The 26,712-nt window shown below is 44.4% G+C and overlaps 1 protein-coding gene and 1 long non-coding RNA gene across 3 annotated transcripts in view; one reads left to right on the forward strand and one right to left on the reverse strand.

Moving 5' to 3' along the window:
- Nucleotides 1-26,712, forward strand: part of arsj (arylsulfatase family, member J) — a 53,767-nt gene that overhangs the window by 16,113 nt on the left and 10,942 nt on the right. The gene's annotated exons all lie outside the window — the stretch shown is intronic.
- Nucleotides 14,771-17,087, reverse strand: LOC308102096. Its single transcript, XR_013934618.1, has 3 exons — nt 16,976-17,087; nt 16,006-16,077; nt 14,771-15,914 (listed from the first exon to the last, which is right to left on the reverse strand). It is a non-coding gene; the product is annotated as an uncharacterized lncRNA (long non-coding RNA).

Here is a 26,712-nt window from a genome sequence, read left to right on the forward strand (position 1 = left end):
CCAAAAAAGTTTTGCTCAAAATAGGGACGGGGCGAAAGCACTTTTCACTTTAAAACACCTCTGGGGTCATTTTCACATCTTACTTACATACTTACTCCTCTTGGCCCCCTATGGGACATAAGGCGTCAATGAGCGCTCTCCATTGCATTGGGTCCCTGGCAGCATGTTGCTCCTCTCTCCCCATGACAGGTTCATTTGTTCAAGCTCTTGTGTCACAGTTCTGCGCCAGGTGGTTTTGGGCCTCCCAGGTTTTCTTTTGCCTGGTGGTGTCCATCTTAAGGCGACCTTTGTGATGTGGTCCTGCTCCATCCTCAGCACATGTCCTAAATCCATCTCAGGCGTCTGTGTGTGATCTCCTTGGTGATGCTCCGGCTCCTTGTTTGTTTGCACAGTTCATTATTGGAGATTTTATTAGGCCAAAAGATCTGGCATATATTCGTCGGAGGCATCTGTTGTGTGAACACTTCCATTTCCCTCCCGTCTGTTTTGACCACTCGCCCAGCTCTCGGATCCATACAGCAGAACAGACTTGACATTGATGTTGTATAGAAGCATCTTTGTTTTAAGGCTGTATTGCTTTGATCTCCAGATTGAACGGAGTTGGGAGAAGGCACCCTGAGCCTTTCCCAGCTTTGCCTTGATGTCCTTTGATACCCCGCTGTCCTTACTGATGAGGCTGCCCATTTTCACATCTATTCGGGCTTTTGTGTGCACCCCAGTCAGTTTTTAAGCTCCTATATATAAGCCCATTCATCTTCAAACTCCATATTAGATTAATTGAAAACACAAGTCTGCTTTTGGTGACTAATATTGTCCTTCTAATGAATGGGGAGACCTTCATTTCACCTTGTATTTTTACAGAAATCCCCCTTTAACAGTAATTGATTAGTAATTGATCATGCTGTGAATCCAAGCTTCTGTCTATTCCCAGATAACATCCCGATGGTAACACTTCCAAATGTCTGCCATATTGTTATCAGGTCATTCTGCACATTTTTATTCACCCAATGGACTAAATTCCTTTTTTTGTGTGTCATCATACAGTAAGTCTGCCTGAACATATTAATGCTTTCTGACAGAATGTGGATTCTGGCTATTTTCCTGCTAGACTCCAAAAAAGGGGGGAAAATGTAAGTCGTCGACTCACCGCCGTCGGGCAATAACCTTGTATATGAAAAGTGTAACTTTTTCAGGAAATGGAAAAAAGAACCTGTGTTCCAATGGATCCAGCATAATCATTATTTAGTCACAACCTCTTCTTAATACTTTGCATTGGTTAAATATGTATAAAACCCATAGATTTAATCAGTTTTACTTTCACTTGAAACCCCCGTTGTGAGCTTGTAGATCGGCTATTTTCTCTACTTTCCTGTGTCACTCTCATACGATGAGGTCGGACATTCATTTACGGAAAAAAAAATAAGATTACAAAAACATTACAAAGTTGAATGGAGTTACAAGGTTTCTTGCCCCCGACGGCAACAAAGTGTATGTCAGTGGAATCCATGTGACATGGGGAGACTGTATCACTTCTAGCCCCCAGGAGCATGTCTTCCTTTTCCACTTCAGACAAGGTGCTGTGTGGATGATGGAATGCTGCTGTAATTTCAGTAAACACACTCCAGGAGTGACGGGGGGGATTTGAGGCCCGCAGCTCAAGAGAGCCGTGACAACGGACCTGTCCGGACAAATCCCACGTGTGGTGGTCGTGCTTCGCGCAAAACGGGCTCAGAATTAGGCCATTGACAGTCAGTAGCTGCTTTTTTTCCCCCATGTTTGAACCTGAATCCTTCTCAGACACAGTTGTCTTGTCATATTTTGTCAGTTTGACCTATATTGTACTAGACCGGTTTGGGCACTGGCCTACATGGGGCCATGCAAGTTGGGAACGAAGTCTCGGGAATAAACACCCCACCTGTTTGTTCAATACGTTTGATACAGCTGCGGCCCATGAACACAGATTCCGCCACTTGTGACGTAAAGCGCGACCATTCCGCGAAAGGGGTCGGGGTTGGCCAATCAGGGAAGTCGATGCCTAAAACCCCAAACACACCGAGATTCGGGGTGTCCTCCACAGACCTGCGGACAGACAGATACCAGATATACATATATATGTTTTTGTTCTCTAATTAGTCCAACCGAATTGCCACTCAACACTGCGCACCCCCAGGTTTTATGGTACATGCTAGAGGGTAGCACGGGTCCGCTCGGAACCGAAGACCGAGCCCGGGTCGGGTCCAAAATATTGACTTGTCCCTCGGGCACGGGTCGGATCAGTTCCAATTGCCACAGGTCTCGGTCGGATCCATTTGAAATGGGTAGACCCGTATATGGACCCGTGAGGACCTGACGACCAGCTTTTTAATATTATTATTATAAGTATATTATTATATACATCTCTTAAAATGACACATGCGTTGTTATTAGGGTTAGGAGGGTTAGCACCCAAATCCATATCGTCTGTTCTCTTTAAACAGATGATCTCAAGCGCTGCACTGCTACTGAAGAACACCATGGAGGTTTTTTAGCAGGTGAAACGCAAACAAAAGCCACCGGGAAGATGCAAGTTGTAACGTCGTCTGTGTGTGCAGCATGTTTATGGACATTATCTGCGGGGTATAAAGTCGGCGGAAATTTTCTCTGTCTGTCTGCAACACAGAGCAGAACGTACGCTACGCAGCTCGTTTGTGATTACTCTGTTCGTGACGAGGGAGCAGGAGGTGACTGACACACATGGCTAATATGAATACCACGGTGATTATAGCATTAAATGAGCTCCAGGTCCAGTACGGGTCTAGAGACCCGGTCGGACCGGGTCTAATACATTTGAATTATCCTCAGTAATTTGGAATGTTTTCTCGGGCCCGTTCGGACCGGTCAAATTATCCACGGGTCCGTTTCCGTTCGGGTCCCGTGTTTTGGACCCGTGCTACCCCCTAGTACATGCGTGTCAAGTTTAAGGTGATTCGGTCGGACGGCGCGTGAGTTATGCACGGGACAGACAGACATACAACACGCACACAGATTCCGTGAATGTATCGAGACTATTTCCTTTGAGGACCCCCTAGAAAATGAGATGCTAGAAGCTCACTGTGAGCGTGTGGATCTGTTATTTTCACAGAATGTTCGCCTCTCATGCCCATAATAAGGGCGCTAGGGTTCATATGGTTAATAATGGTCTTTGAAGACGGTTCACAAATGTCATTCTCTCTACGCCATCATACAAACTGCCTCTAGGTTTCTAAGCGGCAGTCACAAATTAAAAACCTGCCATGCCAATGAGGAATCGACACAAAAAAACTAAATTAAATTGTGTTATCTACGTCCTACATCGCCTACATACTACCGTCCATCAACAAACGGATGATTAGGAATGCTCCCCCGAGGGGCCGGGTCCCCAGGCTGGCAGGCGGTCGAGGAGATGGTCAGTGCGGATAGCGGCCAGCCGGTACTTATAGAGAGAGGTGCTCTGTCAGCCCCCAGCTCTGTGCTTACAAACCTCTGGACTCTGAAACTCAACCAAACCGCAGGGAGTGTGGGGCGTTTATTTGCTCAAAGACACCCCCCTCCCCTCCCACACACACACACACACACACACACACACATGTGTACACACACACACACACACACACACACACACACACACACACACACACACACACACACACACACACACACACGTGTACACACACACGTGTACACACACACACACACACACACACACACACACACACACACACTCACACACACACACACACACACACACACACACACACACACACACACACACACACACACACACACACACACACACACAGCCTCCTCCCCTCCACAAGTATGTGTCCGCCACTCATTCAGCCCCAGGCCATCATCTGTCCACACCCACATCGGAGAGCTTCATCCTATATAGCCTCTCCTTCACCCATCATCTCCTGTTGTTTTTTTACACATCTGTCATGGCTTTCTCCCCCGCGCCCCCGTCTCCGTCCGTCCGTCCGTTCGTCCGTTCGTTTGCACACTTAGCTTGGCTCGTACATCGCTGATGTAGAGCCGTTTTACAAGTGGGGATGTGGCTGAGAGTTCTGAATCAGATGAAGGAATGAGGGGTAGGTTCAGAGGCACGCGGGGCGGCATTTCACACGAACGGAGAAGAGTGAGAGAGACTGAGAGAGAGAACGCATGTTCGATGCCTGTGAGAGGGGAGGAGGGGGGGTCGATAGAGAATTTGAGGACGAGAGCCAAGTAAGGCGCAGAACGAACGCTAGATCGAAGGGCCGGGGGGGAGCGCAGAGTGCCGGCTGTGAACGAGCTGAACGAAAGGACACAACGAGGAGGAGGGGGGAGGTATACCGGAGCGGGCGCTCTGCTCCGCTCCACAGTGTGGCCATGTCTGCTTATTATAAGCAATTTTGGGCTTATTTTTCTTCTAGTTGCGGGTTTACGTTTTTTTTGGGGCTTGTTTCTGAAGTGTGGTTGCTTTATTTTGGGCCTTGCTTCCCTAAATGCTGTGCAAACCAGTGGTTCTGAAACATTTTCATGTCATGGACCCCCCCCACCCCCAAATTAATATGTAATCGTCCCTAACCCCCATCTGAGCGTTTTTAGCGCCAGGGAGCCCCGTACCAGATCTGTGTTGTTAGAATGTTTCAGAAATCTTCCAAATATTCAGCATTTTATTTCAAGTTTTTTTAAATAGCCGATCTACAAGCTCACCCGCATTGTAAGCTTGTAGATTGGCTATACAAAAATGTGTAGTATTGAGCCCTGAGAGACTCCGGTTACCATTATGGGGTTTAAGTGGTTAAAGTGCTCATGTGGCCTATTAATAGTCGCTTCTTTTTGGGCCTTGTTTTCATAAACCCGGTTTGCTTATTTCTCCCGCAAAATCTGGCAACGCTGCCACTCCGCTCCGAGGCTGAATTTGATTAGCTGCAGAGAGGCGAGGAGAGGCTGCTTTTATTAGAACCATATGTGCGGAGGACGTGGATCCAGCAGTGTACACGGAGAGGCTGGTCCCGGGCCCGGCCCCTAGCTCTCTGAGAAGAAGCAGAGGGGTTTGCATGCGGGGAAAGGGAACCTCCGCGACCTCCGTGGCTGGAGAGCGCTTTGCTGGCCGGCCGCACTTGTCTTGCGGGACGCTTTTTTAACAATCGCGAACCCCCGCTCGCCGACTTGGCGTTTAATGGCGTGTGTGATTTTCTGGCCCCGGGTTGCCGAGTTGTGTAAATAAACCGGCCCGAGATAGCGTGATTACAGTGGCACGCCAGCAGCACTGCACTCGCCAAGCATTTAAATGGCTGATTTGATACTCGATTGCACGCCGCGTCGTGCTCTGCAGGTCGGCTATTTTTGGTGCGCGACACAGACGTGCAAATAAGTATAAATCACAGTTTGCGAGGAGTAGGAGGTGGAGGAGGCGAGTCACTGACCGCCTGGAACTCCTTTCAGACCCTGTAAACGTGATGAATGCACAGTTCTGTCGCAGCGATGCACACAGAAAAATAATGGTTATTTTTAAAAGGCTGTATAAAATTAGTTCCCTGTACAAAATAACCATTTTATTTAATGTGGTTCAGCCATCTTCCTCATAGGGGTCTAAAGAAGCTTTTTTTGGTCTAAGTTCTTTAAGGAACAGATTTGTTCTGACGAAGACATTTTGGTGTGACAGGACAAAAGGAGCGGATCAAGTGTGGATCCCTGGGAGACACCGGTCACGAAGTATATAGGGTTTAAGTGGTTATGGGTTCTTTAAAGAACGTTGGTCTGAAAGGTTACAATTGACAATTTAGGCATTTAGCAGACGCTCTTATCCAGAGCGACTTCACAATAAGCAGTCCTGGCCTCACTCCATTGGCTCCCTGTCAAATTTAGGATCGATTTGAACATTTCGATAACTGCTTTTAAATCCCTCAATGGGTCTGGCCCCTTTTATCAGGCTGAACTTATTGAACGCCATAACCCAGTTAGAGCTTTAAGGTCAGCTGACCTCTCATTATTGACGTGCTTTTGCAGTGGCTGCCCCCAGGCTCTGGAATGACCTTCCCCTTCACATTAGATCTGGCCAGTCCATCGAGGCTTTTAAGTCCTCGCTTAAAAGCTTACTTTTTCGACTTGGTACACATATACTTGTGTACTTTTACTCAAGTAACATTTTGAACACAGGCCTTTTTACTTGTAACAGAGTATTTTAATATTGTGGTATTGCTACTTGTACTTAAGTACAAATATCTGAGTACTTCTTCCACCTTTATTTGTCTGTGTGTACCTGACCGCCCTAACTGCGGCCTCTGCACTGTAGCTGGCCCCCTTCATGCCTTGCATGGTTTTAAATGAACAGCATCCTCAGGCTATAGCTGGGCCGGGAGGCCATAGGTATAGGCAGTTACTCGACTCATACTTTTTAAAGGGCTCATAAATACTAAAGACCTACAACTGTCCTTCAAACGCCCTCCCTCTGACCTGCAAAGTAGAGGCCAGTGAGGAGGAGGAGGAGGAGGAGGAGGAGGGCCCTAATGGCGCGTCCCCTCCTGGGATACCTCCCCCAAACATCATTTTTTTTTACCAACTTTTTTCCCTCAGAGCCAGTATTACTTTATGAGTTGCTATACGCCCCCTTCTTACATCTGACATAAGCTGAAACCAAAGCCAAACGTGTGCGTACGCACACACACACATGCAGTGCACACACTTGTGTTTTTTCTGACGTGTTTAACCACTTAAAGGGATATTTAACTTTAAAAAAATGTTTTGATCATTTTGTCGTCTACTCAGGCTTATGTGAGCCCCCCAGACAGTTTTTAAGTTGCTTGATTCAGTATTTAGATATTTGATATTAATCTAATCAGACACGCCCCCTTCCTATACAAACCCATTATAACTTCAAACTCCATTTTAACCATGTTAGATTCATCGAAAACACCCGTCCTTGGTTCTAGTGACTCACCCTGCCCTCCTAATACGTGAGGGGGCCGTGTTTTTTGTATTCCTTTTTTTATTTATTTAATTTTCTAAAATAAATATTCAAAATAAATGAAAAAACTAATTGAAAAAACAACTTACGTATTAGGAGGACAATATCAGTCACCAGAACCAACAGGTGTTTCCGATTAATCTAACATGGTTAAAATGGAGTTTGAAGTTACAATGGGTTTGTATAGGAAGGGGGCGTGTCTGCAATTAATATCAAATATCTACATATTGAATCAAGCAACTTAAAAACCGGGGTGCTCACATAAGCCTGAGTAGACGATAAAATGACCCAATTAAATTTTTTAAGTGAAATATCCCTTTAAACCCAATATACTTCCTGTACGACAGATCTACAAGCTCCCAATGTGTCATATTGTGACACATTATGAGCTTGTAGATCTGCTATTTTTGAAACTTTTTTGAAAAACACTATTTTCTGACAATATTATGACCCAAAAAGGCTAATAGTTATGATTGTATGTTTAAAACTTAAATCATTTTAACCACTTTATCCATTTATATGTTGGCTATTTAAAAAAATTGCAGAGAGCTCACAGCGCTACGGAGCCCCTTAGGGGACATTACTAGGTAGATTGTTTTAAGGGTAGGTACATTATTTTAAGAGCTAGGTAGATTGTTTTAAGGGTAGGTACATTATTTTAAGAGCTGGTGGTTTATGTTTTCTGGTATGGAAAAAAAAAACATAGGCTATAACATTTTTTTTGAGGGATGAGTTTTTTTTTTTGAGGGATGAGTTTTTTTTTTTGAGGGCTAAGTTTGTTTTTTTGAGGGATGAGTTTTTTTTTTTGAGGGATGAGTTTTTTTTTTTGAGGGATGAGTTTTTTTTTTTGAGGGATGAGTTTTTTTTTTTGAGGGATGAGTTTTTTTTTTTGAGGGATGAGTTTTTTTTTTTGAGGGATGAGTTTTTTTTTTTGAGGAATGAGTTTTTTTTTTTGAGGGATGAGTTATTTTTTTTGAGGGATGAGTTATTTTTTTTGAGGGATGAGTTATTTTTTTTGAGGGATGATTTTTTTTTTTTGAGGGATGAGTTTTTTTTTTTGAGGGATGAGTTTTTTTTTTTGAGGGATGAGTTATTTTTTTTTGAGGGATGATTTTTTTCAAAAGGAGATTTTTTTTTCAATACAAATTTTTCTTTTTCATTTTTTAGTTAATTTTTAATTTTTTTTCCCAAGTATTGTTTCATCTTCAAAGTTTTTATTTTCAACGGCCGGGGGTCCACAGGGGTCCCCGTGGCGGGGGTGGCGGCCGGGGTTCCACCGAGGTCCCCGTGGACCGGCCAGGGGTCCACGGGGGTCCCCGTGGCGGCCGGGGGTCCACGGGGCTCTCCGTGGCGGCCGGTGCTCAGCTTAGTCTACGACCTGGCTAAGATATGTATGCACTTAATTTAGGAGAGAATATCTCAACTGTTCTTGGCTAATATGACCCCAGGGAACAACTTGGGAACTTTGACTAATTCTCTATCCGGGACGAAATACCCTATATAATGCCCCCATCTTTCTAATTCATTAACATGCCTCATGCTTCTGCTATTGCAGCTATTGGAGAACTAAAACTAGATAGGCTTATAGAGAGCTTCGCCTATTTATAGAATCACTTCTACCAATTAAAAAAGAATAAAAACATACATGCATGCATGTATACAGTATAACCATATTTAACTACTGCTGGAGCCCATATTATGTGAATGAGATTACAGAATTGAAAAACTACTTTGATCAAAAATAAGTTACTTCTATACTTACTTCCAACTTCTACAAGTGAAAGAGAGGTGATTCACTCTAACAATCATCTTTCTAATTAATTAACATGCTAATCATCGTCTCATCATCTTGGGTCATGTTCTGCTATTGCAGCTATTAAGTACCTCAAATGGCATGTGAATGCACAGAGGTGAGTCGTCTTGGGTCATCTTTCTAATTCATTGACATGTTCAGGTACAGCTGTTGTCATTGAAGTTATTGAAATACATCAAATAGATAGGTCACTTTAACTCCTCATCATCACAACAACCATGTAGCCTACAGAATCATGTTAAGTACATGAAATAACACGTATAGCCTACAAAATCAGGGTCTTTATTTGCCACTCTTTGCAGAAATGTATACATCAGCAATAACTGTGTCATCACATCATCACTGTGTCATCATTTTGGGTGTGTTGTTCAAGCCCTCTTAGATGGCTGGCTGTAGACATGGTCAGGTCAGGTTGTAACCTTGGCACCGTGTCCTGTGTGTGTGTGTGTGTGTGTGTGTGTGTGTGTGTGTGTGTGTGTGTGTGTGTGTGTGTGTGTGTGTGTGTGTACATATATATACACACACACACATATATATTTATACACATATACATACACACTGATATAAATGACAGCTTAAATTAAAAGTGCATACAATAATTACAAATAGACATTTGTGCTTTGCCATGTTCATGACTGCTGTTTCCTACATTATCAATTGCTTATGTCACGTTGAACTCTGTTGAATAGTATTACCCCACAAAACATCTATATCTTAGTTCATTACATAAGTCATTACATGCTAAATGTTGCATTTATCTCATGCTATGCTGACATACATTCCCACATTCATGTTGCTAACAGAAAGCCTTTGGCAAAAAAATATTGACCAATTAAAAAACTTTTTTCGTTTGCACTTGAAGTATACTTAGCTTACATGACAAAGACTCAAACCATTGGAGGGGGGTAACTCTTGGAAGCTAGTGTACTTTACTATCATCAGGATGACTTGAACCATTGAACAGGGGTGTGGGGGGTAACCCATTTTTGAAATCTTGGAAGCCTACTAGCTCCTTCCATGCACCTTAACAAAATGTCATCCTACATAACAGCAAGTTGAGATCTCATTAATTTAACTGCATTGGATTCGCTTCCTGGGATGTCAAAGATGAAAGTCTGAATGAACTCCCAAACCTGGGAACATGGTTTCAGGGAAATTGAGATCGAAGACATAAAATGCTTTTCACGAGTACAGACCAAACCAAACATTGTTTAACATTCTTTATTTAGAAAAGAAGGAGATGGACCTGTCAGGAAAGGAATTGGTTATGCATGGATTAGGAGATGGAGGGAAGGAAGGGAAGGGAAGGAAGGGGGGGGGGAGGAAGGGAGGCTTTAGGGGTGGGGATGTAGGAGTGGAGATGGAGGAGGAGATGATGTGTAGACAGGGAGGTGATGAGGAAGGGGGTGAGGATGAGGAAGTGAAGACAAGGGGTACGATTTATCTAGTGAGGAGGGTAAGTGAAGGATGTAAGGTGTGAGGATGGTGAGAGGATGGCTAGGGTGAGGTGAGCTTGAGGGAGTGAGAACAGAGGAAGGGGAGGTGGGGATGAAGGGGCATGTGAAGCCTGGATAAGGGGCGCAAATGGGAGTGTGGGACGGAGGGCGTCGTAGCCCTGGGGAGGGATGAAGGACGGGGCCCAGTGGGGGCGCGGCCCTGGGGGAGGGAAGGGCAAAGCCCTGGTGGGGGAGGAAGGGCGTAGCCCTGGTGGGGGAGGAAGGGCGTAGCCCTGATGAGGGGTGGAAGGGCGCGTGAAGCCCAGAGAGGGGGGAGGCATAACCATGGGGCTCCAGGGAAATGGAGAGGGTCTGAGGAGATAGGCGTCCGTCTTGGCAGTAATCTGTGGACGCACCATCACTCGAGACCCCAAAAGAGAAAGCATAATTAGTCAGACATTAATTAGAACATTTACTGGACCATGGATGTGTGGGCGTTCCTGAGGTCTTGGACATTGGTTCTAATGTAAGTGTGGTATGCTTGGGAAGTCCAACGCCCTAGGAGTTGGACGGTGTGGTCGGTGATGCCTCTTCTAGATGCAGAAGAAGCAGCACCGATTCGGAACGAATGGCCGGAGAAGTTACCTGCGGGATATCCGGCCTTGGTCAGAACTTGCCGGAGGTGGTAGAGGAACCAGTGACGGGTCGCGACTGAACCGGTATCAGTGGTAAATAACGGGTCGGAAGGAGAGGCGTGGGAGGAGTGCCTGGTATGGAGGTGATGGACCAAGGGTTCGTAAGGGCTGAGGTAGGAGTTGAGTTTAAACATGTAAATTGGCGTTGTTCTGCCGAATTGGTCTGTTTTGCTATGTTTTAGCAAGAATACTAGTGTGGAGGAATCTGGAATGGTCAGATCAGATAAACAGGGATGGTAGTGAGGAATGAATGTAGAATTAGAGGTAGTGAATTCTGAACATCTTAGAAACCCAAAGAAAGCTAAGAGAAACATTGCTTCCAGTGTGGAGTCTACAGATGGGTTTACATAGCCAGAGCGGAGTATGTTGATGCATCCTGCGAGAACATCAGAGGTAATAGGTTGGCGGCCTGGAGGATTACGTGGCTTGTTCCTTCTCAGGCTCTAAAGGAGCAGGGTGACGTGTGAGTGCTGGGCAAAGGGGTGAGGTGCTCCTGTTAGGAGCTTAGTAATAAAATGTATACCTGATAGACGCGGATGGTTGGTGGATGCATGGCCCGAGAAGAATGGCTGTAGCTGATGTAGGAGGTGAGTGTAACGAGGTCCAGAGACGGAAATGGCAGGCTGTAGAGTGAAAGGATTGGAAATTGTTCCAAGCTGTCCAGTAGGAGGAGAGTGTGGAGGGAGCTATACCTTGCAGGATGTGATTTTGGGAGATGGATACCAGGTTATGGAGAGAATGGTTTATGGGAAGGTCATCTCGGAAAATGAAGGAACTGGAGTCGGGTGGAGGTCTGCGGATGGTGCCAAGGCTCTGAATCTTTGGAAGGAGAAACGTTAGAGTGAATCAGCTACCGTGTTGTGGTAACCTGGGACATGGGCTGCTCGGATTATGAAGTTATTGGTGACTGAGAGCCATGTTAGACGCCTGAGAAGAGCCATGATGGGTAGTGATGCTGACCGACCTTTATTGATGATGTGGACTGTGGACTGGTTATCGGAGTGTATGAGAACAGAGCGGCTGGTCCATTCATGGCCCCAAAGAGAGGCCGCGACAATGATTGGATATAATTCGAACAAAGCTGAAGAGTGGGCGGTGTCGAACGGGGGGGAAACAAAATCTAAGGGCCAATTATCTGCAAACCATCTCCCTCTGTAGTAACCCCCGAAACCTACAGAGGGCGCTGCATCGGTGTATAATTGCAAATCCTCTGGTGAGGAGTGGAAATCGTTGTAGAAAAAAGAAATGCCATTCCAGTTGGATAACAGGAGGTGCCAGAGCCTAAGCTCTGAGCGGCATTCTAGGTCTAACATGATATGATGGTGGAGGGATAGCACGGATGCAGCGAGGTGGAGGAGGTGGGAAATAAATGAACGGCCTTGTGGGATGATTCTAGTGGCGAAATTGAGGTGACCTAGTAACTGAAGTAGTTGCTGCTTGGTGCAGGATGTGATTTGTAGAAAATTGGAAATGAGTAGTGTAATACGGTCTAGTTTCTCTGTAGGGAGTGAGGCTTGAAATGAGATGGAGTCCAAATTGATTCCTAAGAATTCAATTTTTTAAAATGGACCTACTGTTTTTTCATCGGCCAGGGGAACTCCGAGTGCCGCAAAAGCGGTCTTGAGGCACGTGATACTGCGTGCGGGGGGGGCTGATGGGGGGTCGACTGTGAGGAAGTCATCCAGGAGATGGACTAGGTGCGGGATGCGGTAATTGTTGCTTAATATCCAGCAAAGGAGCTCTGAGAGATTGTCGAAAAGTTTTGGGCTACTTTTACAGCCAAATTACTGCAAAATAAAATTTTGACTGCCAGCAGACGCCGAAAAGGTGCCATGAGTCTGGGTGGAGGTGGAGGACTTTGAAGGCAGACATGATGTTGGCTTTTGATAGCCAGGCAGCCGGATCAGGGCAATGGCATGATCAACGGTTGAATAATGAAGTGTGAAATCTGCACTGGGGATGAGGCTATTAATACTGGGGATGGATGAACCGTGTGGGGAAGATAGATCGATAATTAATCTTTTCTTCCCTGAATACTTCCTAGTGGCCACTCCTATTGGGCTGATGCGGTAGATGGGGAATGGGGGGGAATCGAACGGACCGATCATGAACCCTTGCTTGACTTCTTTCTCAAGCAGGGTGGTGACGATTTCAGGTTCTGTTAGTGCGGACTGGAGGTTATTGCAAGAGTGGGAATGATCGGGAAGTGTGATGAGGCCGGGTGAAAAACCATGATTGAGACCGTCAATGAAAAAATGGACGAATGTGGGGTCTGGGTGGAATGCGAGCTCCTTGGCCAGGGCAGGGATGTTAATGGGGGTGGCCAGATGGTGCGACAGTCAACTTTTGGAAGGTTTGGTTGGGTTGTGGGGGCATGTGGCGGGCATGGGCTCCTCCGCAGTAGGTGCATACGTGCAGGAGCTTGCAAAATGATGAGTCGCATCCTGCATCGTTGAAATTATTGCATAGCATGCGGGAGCCTACAAACATAATCTTCCTGCCACGCTTGTCCGTGGCTTGAGAGGAGGCTGGTTGGGCGATGGGGCGGCCGGGTTTGGATCGCTTGTCCCGGCCTGGCTGGTACTGTTGTGTTCCTATTCCCATGAGGGCGGGGACTGATGGAGGGATGGAGAATGGGGTGGGGCGATTGTAATAATGAACTGGGGCTGCTGGCTCTCTTTTAGGTTGGGCTACAGGTGCAGGCTGGTGTGCGGTGAGCACGCAGTCGGTGGTGGGGTGGGAGGGGCAGCCGCAGATGTTGCATGCTATGGCGGCGCTGCCTGTGAACAGCCGGCTGTAGAGTTCTATGTCCAGCGCTCCCCAGTAGGTAGCGAGGTTCCACTGTTGGATACGGGCAGCCGCCCTCGCTGCGAACTGCCGATGGTATTCATAAAATAAGGTGCCACCAAACCGCACTGCCATGTCCATGATTAGGGAAAGGTAGTCGTCTAGCTCTTGCCTTCTGTGGGGGAATAGGGAGCAGATGACATTTCTGAAAATTGAGAAGGCTAGGGTGAATTTGGTGCAGGTGAGGGTGTTGTGGGGTGGGGCAGTGGATGAAAGGTCTCGGAGGGTGATCGAGATGCCTCCGCAGTCGACTGTCCGGGGTTGGAAGGTGTGGGTGGATGGTTTTAGAATTGCAGAGAGGTCGATGTCCATACCCTGGATGATTTGTTGACGGAGGTGGTTGGATATGGGTTGTGGGTTGAGGGCCAGCGCGTTCAGTGGCACCTGGGCTGCGACTGCGGAGGAGAGAGAAAAGGGGGGGGTTGGAAACACAAGGGCGGGGGAGGGAGGGAAAGAAGAGAGAGTTAAGTTGCTCAGGATGCCGATGGCTGTTTGGGGGGGCACCTGAGTGGGGGGTGAAGGTGCTAGCCGGCCCCGTGCGATAGCCATCTGGGTGTTGGGCTGGCTAGCGGCCTCGGGGACGGAAACAGAAAAAGAGACAGAAGTGTGGGGGAAGTTGGATGATTGTGCAGGGGGGTGGGATGACAGTGAAGCCTGCATTGACGGGGGTGAAAACCTTTGCAGAGGGTTTTGGTAAGAGGGGGAAGGGATGGGGGAAAGAGGATTAAAGGTAGGGAAGGAGGGGAGGGGAGCAGGCACAGGGGGTGGAGGGAGATGCATGGGGGTAGTGGGAACAAGCCTGGTCTCCTCTGCTTGAGTTGGGGGTCTGAGGCGGCTCAGCAGAGTGCGACCTGTAGGTGGAGATGAATTCGATTGGCGAATATCTTGTGTAATTATGGACAATGCTGGTGGATGGTTTGCATTAATAGGAAACAACACAGGCTCACCTGATGAACGTGTGTTTCGAGCGGGCGTTGTAGTGTCCGCTCTGCTGCCGTCGTGTCTGCTGGTAGATGGACCCCGTGCCGGCTGTCTGACGTCATCATGGCGCGCCTGTGAAGGTCCTGCTGGAGAAGAGGAAACTCTCGCTGCTGTGGTGTAAAGATGAAAAAGTTGTCCTTTGTTTGCGGTGCTGGAAAAAGCGACGCTCTTCTCTCTTAATGCCTTTTTGAGTGATATCACGGTCCAATCGCGGATTGGCTTGTGAGTGGCAAGGGTGGAGCTGTGATCGGTTACCATGGCAGATAAATCGAGGGCGGAGTTGACTCAGTTACCATGGTGATCGATCAAGCTTGTAACCTAGAGAGTGAGCTAGGAATGGAAATAGATCATGGGAGTAGAGTGAGGGGCAAGGTTAGTAACAATCTCATAGCTTGAAGGCGTAGTCTTCCTCCTGAACATACATTGTACCAACTCCATTAAAACACCCATCACCCAAAAGAGATGGGTGCGCCAAGGCCGCCCCATTTATTATCACATAAGCTTGGGAACACTGATGCCCCTCCCCTAGCATAAAAACATATGGATACTCTGTGGTTGCTGCGGTCAGCTACTGCACCAGGTTTGTCACAGGCTGAAGAAGAAAAGAAAAGAGAGGAAAGAACAAGATTATTACAAGTTGATACAACAGGTTAAATTGAACTCCAAAGCTCCAGTGCTGTAGTCAAGTCACTATATCTGGAGTCTAGGTTGAGTCAATTCCCCAGCAGTGCTCAAGTCCAAATAGAGTCCACATTAACTGAGTCTGAGTCCAAAGTTACTGAACATGAGTGTGCATGCACATGTAGGTGGAACACACATGCCTTCCCTTAAACAGCATTAAAATAATGTCACTGCAATTAGCTATCAATATCTTATGCCAACTTATATATTAGGCTATATTACAAAAAAATGTGTCTGCATGATCCAACTGTTTGTTGGGCTTCTTCCTCACGGAAGACCAAGGCTGGAGACCAAGGCTGGGGCGCTAACCCATACTGCTCCCGGAATATGTGAGCTCTATGTGAATACCTGCTGAGAGCAAATCTACTGTATGTTGACGCAAAGGTCACCCGTCTTCTCCTTCCTGGCCGGCCATGTGAGTGATCTTCGCGGAGAATTCAGGGTTCATCTCCCAGTACACTCAGGATTTAACATCGAAAATCATGAGAAATCTACAGACAGGTAAAGACAAAAAAATGTGTAAGGCACAAACAATAATCGATTTAGTCTGTACTAAACTTATTCTGTGAGATGTAAGCTCACCATGCCTTGAGTGTCCACTAGATGCGGCAACTCTTTGATTATGGCTTGGATTGAATTTGTCCCATCTGCAGTCTGCAGTGGTGGCCAAATACAAAACAATTACACTCCATTTATTAATTTATTTTAATCAATGTGTTTACAACACATCCCTAATACTGCTGAATGTACAGTATGTGAGGATTTGTCCTTCAACCTAGCTAAGATGAGTGCAACTTTTTAATCCTGTCGTCCTCTAACTTTTCCCATTCGTCGCACAGCATTCCACCTCACCAAACACATGTATGTAAAATTGGCTATTTTGTCCAACATGTAAAAAAAGAAAAATGGTCTCAAGTAATGTTAAGTATACATGATGTGACCATGCACGGTACATCATTATAATAATAATGTTAAGTATACATGATGTGAACATGCACAGTACATAATAATAATTATAATAATAATAATAATAATAATAATAATAATAATAATAATAATAATAATAATGTAAAGTATACATGATGTGAACATGCACGGTACATCATTATAATAATAATGTTAAGTATCATAGCAACAACCTCATTAAGCTACATGTACAGTACAGTATAGCAACAACACCACATTAAGCTACATGTACAGTAGAGTATAGCAACAACACCTCATTAAGCTACATGTACAGTAGAGTATAGCAACAACACCTCATTAAGCTACATGTATAGCCAATATGATGACATTCTTTCCCTAGAATTAAATCACTTTGAAACGCTGCACTCCATATACAACATAAATATGATCGGCAACGTACATTAACGTAGTGGGTTTGGCGTTGAGTGCCAGTGCTAGCTGGGTGCTACCCATGGAGCTAACGGTGCTAATGTTAGCGTTAGCTAGCATAATGGCTAACGTTAGTAAGCAAGCTGTACACAAGCATTCATTCATTCATTCATTATCCCAGATAGCGGTAGATTAATGAGAGCATATTATCACTTACAATAATTTCCTTGTAAACAAGTAAACGTTAGCTGACCAGCTATTTCCTCCGTGGTGGAGAGTGGAAAGTCCGGTGACCAAGTTTGGTCAAAGAGGAAGGGACGTACTTACCCGGAACTCCTTTGACGGACGGCCTGTCCTTCAAAATAAAATAAAATGCTATTTATAGTGCTATAAATGCTATAAATAGCGACTTTGAAAAGGAGAGGTTTTATTTTCAAGATAGGTATAATATTTTTTTTTGGTCCAAGTTTTTTTTTTTTTTTCAAAGTTTTTTTTTTATGTCATGCATGAAAAAAAAAACTAACCTAAAAAAAAAACTCATCCCTCTTAAAAAAAAAACTCATCCCTCCTAAAAAAAAAACTCATCCCTCTTTTAAAAAAAAAACTCATCCCTCCTAAAAAAAAAAACTCATCCCTCTTTTAAAAAAAAAACTCATCCCTCAAAAAAAAACTCATCCCTCAAAAAAAAAAAACTCATCCCTCAAAAAAAAAAACTCATCCCTCAAAAAAAAAAACTCATCCCTCAAAAAAAAAACTCATCCCTCAAAAAAAAAAAACTCATCCCTCAAAAAAAAAAACTCATCCCTCAAAAAAAAAACTCATCCCTCAAAAAAAAAAACTCATCCCTCAAAAAAAAAAAATCATCCCTCAAAAAAAAAAAATCATCCCTCAAAAAAAAAAAATCATCCCTCAAAAAAAAAAAATCATCCCTCAAAAAAAATGTTATAGCCTATGTTTTTTTTTTTCATACCAGAAAACATAAACCACCAGCTCTTAAAATAATGTACCTACCCTTAAAACAATCTACCTAGCTCTTAAAATAATGTACCTACCCTTAAAACAATCTACCTAGTAATGTCCCCTAAGGGGCTCCGTACAGCGCGTCACTTCGTGCCACACTGCGAGCTTGTTCATCTGCTATTTTTGAAAATATTTGAAAAACACTGGCCCTACGTCCAGGAGAACATGAGCAGAGGGATCCGTGGGAATTCTCCCATGATGTTCCACCTCGTACCAGGCTCCATGGAGGCCTCCAGTAGGGGCTGGACTGATTTGTGGAGACAGATCACACAAGGCTGCACTCTGCGTGACATTTCCCATTGACACGGTGCTATAACCTTATAGGTATGTTGAAATACCACGACCTGCGAGACCCTCTTCCCTTCTCAGGAGAGAGAGAGAGAGAGGGCCTCTGTTGCATGTGTGCACGCATGTGTGCACACACGCACACACACGCGCGCACGCACATGCACACACATGCACGCACAAACACACACACTCACACGCACACGCACACGCACGCACACACACACACGCACACACACGCACACACACAATCCCACATGTGCGTTATGGGTATTGTTTTCTTTTTAAAATTGGGGAAGAAAGGGGAAAAAATGCCCAGGGGGACAGAGTCTCTCTCTCTCTCTCTCTTTCTCTCCTCTCTCTCTCTCTCTCTCTCTCTCTCTCTCTCTCTCTCTCTCTCTCTCTCTCTCTCTCTGTGCAGCTTTGATGCAACACTGCAGGACAAATACAAAACAAATGGAGTGGGGGGCCATGAGGAGTGGAAAACTGTCCCCGATCGCAAATGAAACGAATACGAAAAACTAATGAAAAAAATCGAGAGAAGATAATGAAGCGCAGACCGATCCAAAACTAGACACATTTATGGGAAAATGAGGAGGGCAAAACATGAATGAATGAACAACTAATTGCTCGTGAAAATGGCAGGAGAGATGATGATGGAAAACGAAACCTGTTGAAAATGTAAATGTAAATGTGCAATGTGATAAAAGATGTCGTAAAGGAAACAATGGTGGCTGCGTTGTTGCAACAGGCCACTTACACCTGATGTATGTGCTTGGTTTGCACGCGATTCTAGAGCTAGTTAGTAGGGCTGGGCGATGTGACTTCAAATCAATAGCACGATTATTTTAAACTTTTGAACCCCCAGCTGCTCAAGACTGTGGTTGTACTGGTCAGCATTGGTGTAAAGTAACTAAGTACATTTACTCAAGTACTGTACTTAAGTAAAATTGTGAGGTACTTTTACTTTACTGGAGTATTTCCAATTATCTATACTTTTACTTTTACTCCACTACATCTCAGAGGCAAATGTTGTACTTTTATCCTCTACAATTATTATAATTACAATTTGCAGATATAAATAATTACATTATAAAACATACATTAACCACGCATCGCGACACGTTGTGGGATTGTAGATCTGCTATTTTCAAATACTTTTACTTTTGGTACTTTAAGTATATTTTGATGCCAATACTTTTGTACTTTTACTTAAAAAAATTACTTTAAGTAACATTTTGAACACAGGCCTTTTACTTGTAACAGAGTATTTTTATAATGTGATATTGCTACTTTTACTTAAGTAAAATAAAAAGATTAAAGGGTAAAATAAATAAATAAATACAAACCCGTCCCTATTTGAGTTGTAAACACGGTGTGGACATTTCCAAGTCGTCGATGTTTGTGCTTACCCAGAGAACGGATGTTGTGTTCCGTTTTATTACCATCAACATATTGGATGGATTCATATTGCATCACACAATGGCACCAGAGTCCGAGGAACAATACCTCCTCTATGTCCCCAGTGTGTGTGTGTGTGTGTGTGTGTGTGTGTGTGTGTGTGTGTGTGTGTGTGTGTGTGTGTGTGTGTGCGTGCGCGTGCGCGTGTGCGTGTGTGCGTGTCTTGTTGTGGGCTTCTCAATAGAAGCCCCCCTGGGCTTCCGAGAAGACCACCGAGCAATGTGAAATCTTCCCATGGCCACATGAAACCAAGACGCTCTGCGGCGGATAGCCGTCAGCACTGCCGCGCCGCAGCAGTCTCCTCCATTTAAACGCTGCACTCATTGACCTGACCACCGAGCCGCCCTGCATCGAGCGGAGATGTATCCAATTCTGCATGTCTCGCCGCTTTCTCTCTCTCTCTCTTTATCCCCCAGTGGACCAAGAAACCCTGGGAAGTGTTTCAGAATCTTCTTCAAGCGGAGCGGTAAACTCTCTGTCTCCTCTCTGTCTTCTTTCCAAAAGGCCAGGGAAGCGGCGGTGGAAAGTAACTAAGTACATTTACTTTAAGTGTGCCTGTAAGCCTGAGTACAATTGTGAGGTACAGATGTGGCGTTCCAAAGCTTCAAAGAGCCTGTCATTGTTGGTACTTCAGTGGAACATCAGTGGATTGTCCAAGCCTTTCTCACGGACAAAGGGGGGGCATTTGCCAGGTGTGGAATGGTGCCAGGTGCGAACTGGCCTCATTTCAAACCTGGCAAATCAGGCTCAACAATGGGGGGGACTTTACAGGAAAAGATCAGGAAAAGTGAAGAGTAAAGTGAACACTACTGTACGTACACGTCTCATGGGAGTTTTGAGCAATCGTACAGTACTGTCTGCAACTCGCCGACGCGACAGCGTTGCCACAAAACGTAAACAAGGAAGTGGACGTGGTCTCGTGCATCTTCCCAACCAATCACAGTGTGCAACGTTTTATGAAGCCCTCTGCAACCTTTCATTTTTCCAGATGTGCGCGGCACGTTGGTGCGTTGGTGGACGATTGTGCCGGTCGACACCTTTCGCTCAAATCTTAAATTGGCCTTTATACTCCACTACAAAGGCAAATATTCTACTTTTTACTCTACTACAATTATTTAACAGCTTTAGTTAGCAGATTTAGATTATTATTACAAAATATATTTTAACCTCTTAAGCCCTATTTTATTCTTCGGCTACTATAGAGATCTGCAAATCTCGTCTCTTTCTCTCTCTCCCCCAGTCAACCCAAAAACCCTGAAAAGCGTTTCAGAATCCTCTTCAAGCGTAGCGGTATCTCTCCGTCTCCTCAGGCTCCTTTCCAAAAGATCTGGGAAGAAAAGCAGTCATGGAAGAAGTACTCCGATATTATGTTGTACTTATGTAAAAGTAGCAACGCCACAATGCAGAAAATACTCATCATTTACATGTAAAAGGTCTCTATTCAAGAATGCAGAATGTCCTATTTCACACGTTTATTTTCAAAATGGGTCAAAATCTTTCAAAAAGCTCAGAGAGAGAGAGAGAGAGAGAATTGTACTCAAGTAAATGCAGTGGTGGCAAAAGTTCTCAAATGTTTTACTTAAAGTAAAAGTATCAATACTGCAATGTAGAAGTACTCCGTTACAAGTAAAAGTCCGGAATTGACAATCTACTTGAGTAAAAGTACAAAAGTATTGGTATTAAAATATACTTTAAGTACCAAAAGTAAAAGTACTAAAATGTTTGAAAATAGCAGATCTACAAGCTCACAACGTGTCGCATCGCGACACGTTGTGAGCTTGTAGATCGGCTATTTTCAAATAGCCTAGGAATAAAATAGGGCTAAAGTGGATAATGTAGACCTATGTCTTAGAATGTAATAATTTATATCTGCAAAGTATATAGTCACTAAAGTTTTCAAATAATTGTAGTGGAGTAAAAGTACAATATTTACCTCTAGGATGTAGTGGAGTAGAAGTAAAAATATAGACAATTGGAAATACTCCAGTAAAGTAAAAAATACCTCAAAATGGTACTTAAGTACAGTACTTGAGTAAATGTACTTAGTTACACCAGTGAGTAAATGTAATGTATGTACGTACCGTAGTTACTTTCCACCGTTAGCAGGAAGCCAGTACTCTGTGGTGTTAGAATCACTGCTGTTCAGTACATTAGTAGCATATATACAGTATTATTTTTCCCCCCATAAAACATTAAAAAGTTTGCCACCAGGTGTGTTGTGAGTAGTGTTACCATGGAGACCGGTGTCAGGGGGGGCAGGAGGTGGAAAGATGGTAAGAGAGAGAGAGAGAGTAAGAGGGAGAAATAGTACTTACAGTATGCACACCAACGCACCTATAGTTACAGTAGACAGTACACCCACACACACACACACACACACACACACACACACACACACACACACACACACACACACACACACACACACACACACACACACACACACACACACACACACACACACACACACACACAGTTGAACAGGCCTTGTGCTGGTTGTCCAGCAGTTTGTTATGTCCGTGTCAGGGCCCCAAGGCTGATAGAAGTAGTAATGTCTGCGTCAGGGCCTCAAGGCTGATAGAGGTATTAATGATAGAAGTATTAATGATGGAAGTATTAATGATAGAAGTAATAATGTTTGTGTCAGGGCCTCGGGGCTGATAGAGGTCGTGTTGAGTAGCTAATGAAGTGTGAAACCTCAGAGAACGGGCCCAGCAGCGCTGCGAGACGTCAGCTGAGCAAATTCACCAAATGTCTCCTCTCCTCTGGGGCGTCGTTACCACTTCAGCTGAAACATACCTCCTGCACTGGCGGGCGGGCTGGGCGGGCAGTCCTGTACATGTACACAACCGAAAGCATGTAAAGAAACGTGGTCATTTGATGTATGTTTTCTATTAATCCTCATGTTAAAATTGCCTAGAGCAGGGGTCTTCAACAGGGGGTCCTCAGAGTTACTAGGGGGGCCGCCAAATCTTTGTGTGATAGGAACTTTTTTTAAAATTATTAACCATTCGAACCGTGGTATCCCTGATAACTTTTTCCAAAAATACAAGTCCTGCGAGGCGTTGTGAGCTTGTAGATCTGTTATTTATTTATTTTCTTGTGTTCGTTAGTTGCGGGTTGTGTTTTTTTGGGCTTGTTTCTAAAGTGTAGTTGCCCTCCATCAAAAAATATGTTGTGCCAGGGACCTTCGTACCGGATTTGTGTTTCATGAAACACAAAAAATGTTACACTTTTTTCACAATTATTTTTGAAAATAGCAGATCTACAAGCTCACCGCGCGTTGCATCGCCAATAGCCAATGTATGTATAGTTTTGCTCATGCGGTCTAATAGTCACTTCGTGGGCTTGTTTTCATAGACATGGTTGCTTATTTCTCTCGCAAAATCCTGCGCGACGCGTAGAAAGAAGTTGACCTAAATCCAGCTCTTGTAGTAACAATTTTGGACGTATGAGGTTTCCGCCCGACAGAGATGATATGTTTTTGTAGGACCTTTGCGGAAAGGGATCCTAGCGGTAAATCACTGGGTTTATCGGCATGTTGACGCCTTGAACACACTGCGTAGCCGCGGTGGAGCGCCGTAAAATCCACATCGTTAATTCAACTCTTGAGTGTAAAAACCTCAGGATTTTTTTGCAGCGGCGCACTGTAAAATCCCCAGCGTTAATTCTACTTAAAAAGTAACCCTTATGGGTCTATTTTTCACTCTGCAAAGTTAAATGAACACTTTTTGCGGCAGTGCTAGTGCTTTGCTCTGGCTCAGCTCCCTCGGGGTGCAGAGCCAGTGGTGGAGCTTTGGATAGCTCTCTCTTGGGGGCTCGTCCAAAACCCTGGAGCCTCGTCTTTCAGAGCCTAAAACCCAGCTACTTATTTTCACTACCGCTTCCCTGGCTAGTGGTGGAAAGTAACTGAGTACTTCAGTACAATTTTGAGGTACTTTTGCATGCTTTACTTGAGCATTTACATTTTTCAAGAAACCCCACACACACGGACAGACTCTCCTCCACATAGCACAGCTGGCACAGGACATCCCTCTTGCTCTCTTAGGGTTTATGGGTGCATGGTCGACTGGTTTGTGTTTACTTCAACCTCATGAGCGGAAATCTCGCACGACAAGGCATTTGAAGATGGCAAATGGTGACAAATGACCTGAAATTGCCCTACATGATTTGTCATACGACGAATGGCAGAGCAAGCCCACCTTCTGACATAAATTGTGCCAACTTCTAATGAGCATTAGTGAGGACCAGTTGTATGAAGATAATGATAATAATAGTATTTATTGTCCCCTCATGGAGATTCACCTTCACGGTCTGTTCCAACAGCAAAACACATAACCATACAGCACATAACAACTCAACCAGTGGTGTAATGGTGATTATTTTTTCCCCGGCAGTATGGTACGGCGGTGGGGTGCACCGTACGCGCGTGCACCGTACCATGCCGTACCTGCGTATGGAAAAAAATACTGGCCACATGCCATGGTGTCCCGTCCAACGACCAAAACACCACTGAACATAACACTGAGACAATTAGAGTTCTCAAATTCTGCCCGAACCCGACCCTACCCGACCTGGCCCGACGTTTTCGCCTATGCTAATTATTCGGGCCGGGCCGAGCCTTGGGTTCCGTGAAGAAAAAAAAAGAAAAAGAAAAATCTATTACCTCCCAAAAATACATTTTAACTGCCCCTAACGGTAAGACCGACGGAAATGGCAGTGGATGTGTTGGATGCAGCTCAAGTGAACTTTACTCAGGTATCTAGTTTGTCGCTGTCCGACCTTCCTAGCCCGTGTCATTAAAGAAAAACGGGTGACAATGGCCAAAACTCAATCGAAATTCCGCGATCGAAAATCAGCAAAAGTGTCCGTTTTGGCCATTATTTCTGGATCGGAAGGTCCAATCTGCTCAGTTCAAAGCTGGTTGGATGCGTGACTTTGAGGACATTAAGCACACAATAACACATTTTCGTTTTTTTGGGGTCTTCGGGCCTAAAAGTATGGCTGAAGGGACAAAACTCCTACTAAAACAAACGTTTTACCATCTCAAAGTTCTGTATCTTCATCCAGGTGGCATGATTCTGAAGTGACGATTTAGGGGATGATACAAGTGTCATTTGCTATTGTGAGTGCTAAACGTGTGATGGCTTTATTGTTCATATCTGAAAGTGTGGGTGTGGGAAGACCGACAATCTTAGAGGCAATACGGGTAATACTGAAGAGCTTGTGTTTGTTAGACATGGACAATATAGTGAGAACAGGTTGAATAATGCTTTTGTACAGTAATAACAGAAGATGAGGGGCAACAGACATTGATCTTAACTTACGGATTTACATGAAGTCTTTGCTGAGAACGTGTATGGATAGATGGAATGTGTTGATCAAAACTGAGTCTATGATAAGGTTGAAATTTAGCACTCCTTTAAGTAAAACATCGGAGTAGCCTGCTACTTCCACAGTGTAGTAGCCCTGCTGGCTGTGTGTCAACAAAGATTAAATTACAGGAGGACCGATTGAAAATCATTGTAATCATCTTGACATCAGTTTATAATTGATTTGTTTCTCTATCTGTGCCTTCTCAAGGCTCCAGGGGTAGAAAAACATGTTCTTCTCTGTTTTTACACTCCAGTAAGCTGCTGGCATTTGATGTATGACTTAACGCAGCCCAGGAGAGAATTCATTTAAGTGGGAAAACATTTGCGATGTCTGGAGAGCCAACCATGTCACTCAAATGAGCCACTTAAGCATAATTTAGATTTTGCTGCAACAATGTATGATTTAATCAATTATAGAACTTCTTATATATCGCTGATGTCGGGTGGAAACCTTGTATGTCCAAAAAAGTCACAATTGTCATTGGTTAAATATATGTAAAACCCACAGACACACTTAACCATATTCATTTTCAAAATATTATAAAAATAGCTGATCAAGAAGCTCACAATGCGTCGCAATGTGAGCTATTTTTGCAAATCTTTGGAGACTCTTACAAAGAAGTAGGGCATACATTTTCAAAAGAAACACCAAAAGTTGAAATATGGAGAAACAAGGTTTCTGATTGAATCTATTATAGAAGTTCTTACAATATAAGAAGTTATAGATTCAATCATATCTAATACTATATTAGAGAAAAGTCAGCCCTTCCTGAAGCCAGTCCCTGAAACCAGTCCCTGAAGCCACTTCCTGAAGCCACTTCAGGGTGGCCAGGTTAAGCGAGAGAAACAAGCAATCCGGTCTATGAATTTACCTCCGGTCAATGAATTTGCCTCCGCTCATGCTCGCTCACAGTCGCTTACAATAACTGGACATGGCAACACTGACCCTAAATGTCCGCCAGGTGCAGCGAGAGAAACAAGCATCCAGGTCTATGAAAACAGGCTACACTCTTGCCAGTCTACAGTCGCAGATAATAAGCGCATCGCTTATAATAAACAGACATGGCAACATTACCACTACTCGACCACGACGTCGCACTTCCCCCGGTTGCCTTTCAACAAACACAAAGCCCAGCGCAGCGAATAGACGGGAGGGGCGCGCAGCGCCCCGAACCTCTAGTATTATAAATTTTATAATCCGTTTTTACTATTGTATAATACTGTAAAAAAAAAGTATGCAGGATTTACTGCATATCGTTCATGTGAGTAAATAATCAGACTTCTTCAGCAGATTCAGACAGATAGACAGACAGACAGACAGACAGACAGACAGACAGACAGACAGACATGAGGTCAGAGGTAATGCTACCTGGTAGTGTAACTACAGCAGAGTCTTCCAAAAAGCCCCTCCATTCCCCCGGAGCCTGTGCCAGCAGGGTGTGACGTCACCGTCGTGGATTTTGGACGCCGGTGTGTGTGCGTTTTTAAAAAGAGGCTTTTGTTGCTCTCTCTCTCCTCCTCTCCTGTCTGGAGGAGAGACTGGCCAGGAATCCGTCATGGTGTCAGCAGACTGGCTTTGTAAAGAAGGAAAAAAAATCACTTGACGGATCTCTCTGATTGGTTGTGCTTCAAAGAGTTGTAGCTGTGGATGTTATGTGTTCAATGCAATAGAAACGTTACAGTAGATGTGTTAGATTAAAGAAAACCCTCCTCTGATTGAAGCATAGGGCACCTTATTCGGGGAAGGTTATAATTGGCAGTGGACTTGGTGGAAGAGGTACTCAATTGTCTTACTTGAGTAAAAGTAGCAATA

Source organism: Gymnoscopelus braueri (genome assembly GCF_963280865.1).
Source record: "Gymnoscopelus braueri genome assembly, chromosome: 15".
Taxonomy (NCBI): domain Eukaryota; kingdom Metazoa; phylum Chordata; class Actinopteri; order Myctophiformes; family Myctophidae; genus Gymnoscopelus; species Gymnoscopelus braueri.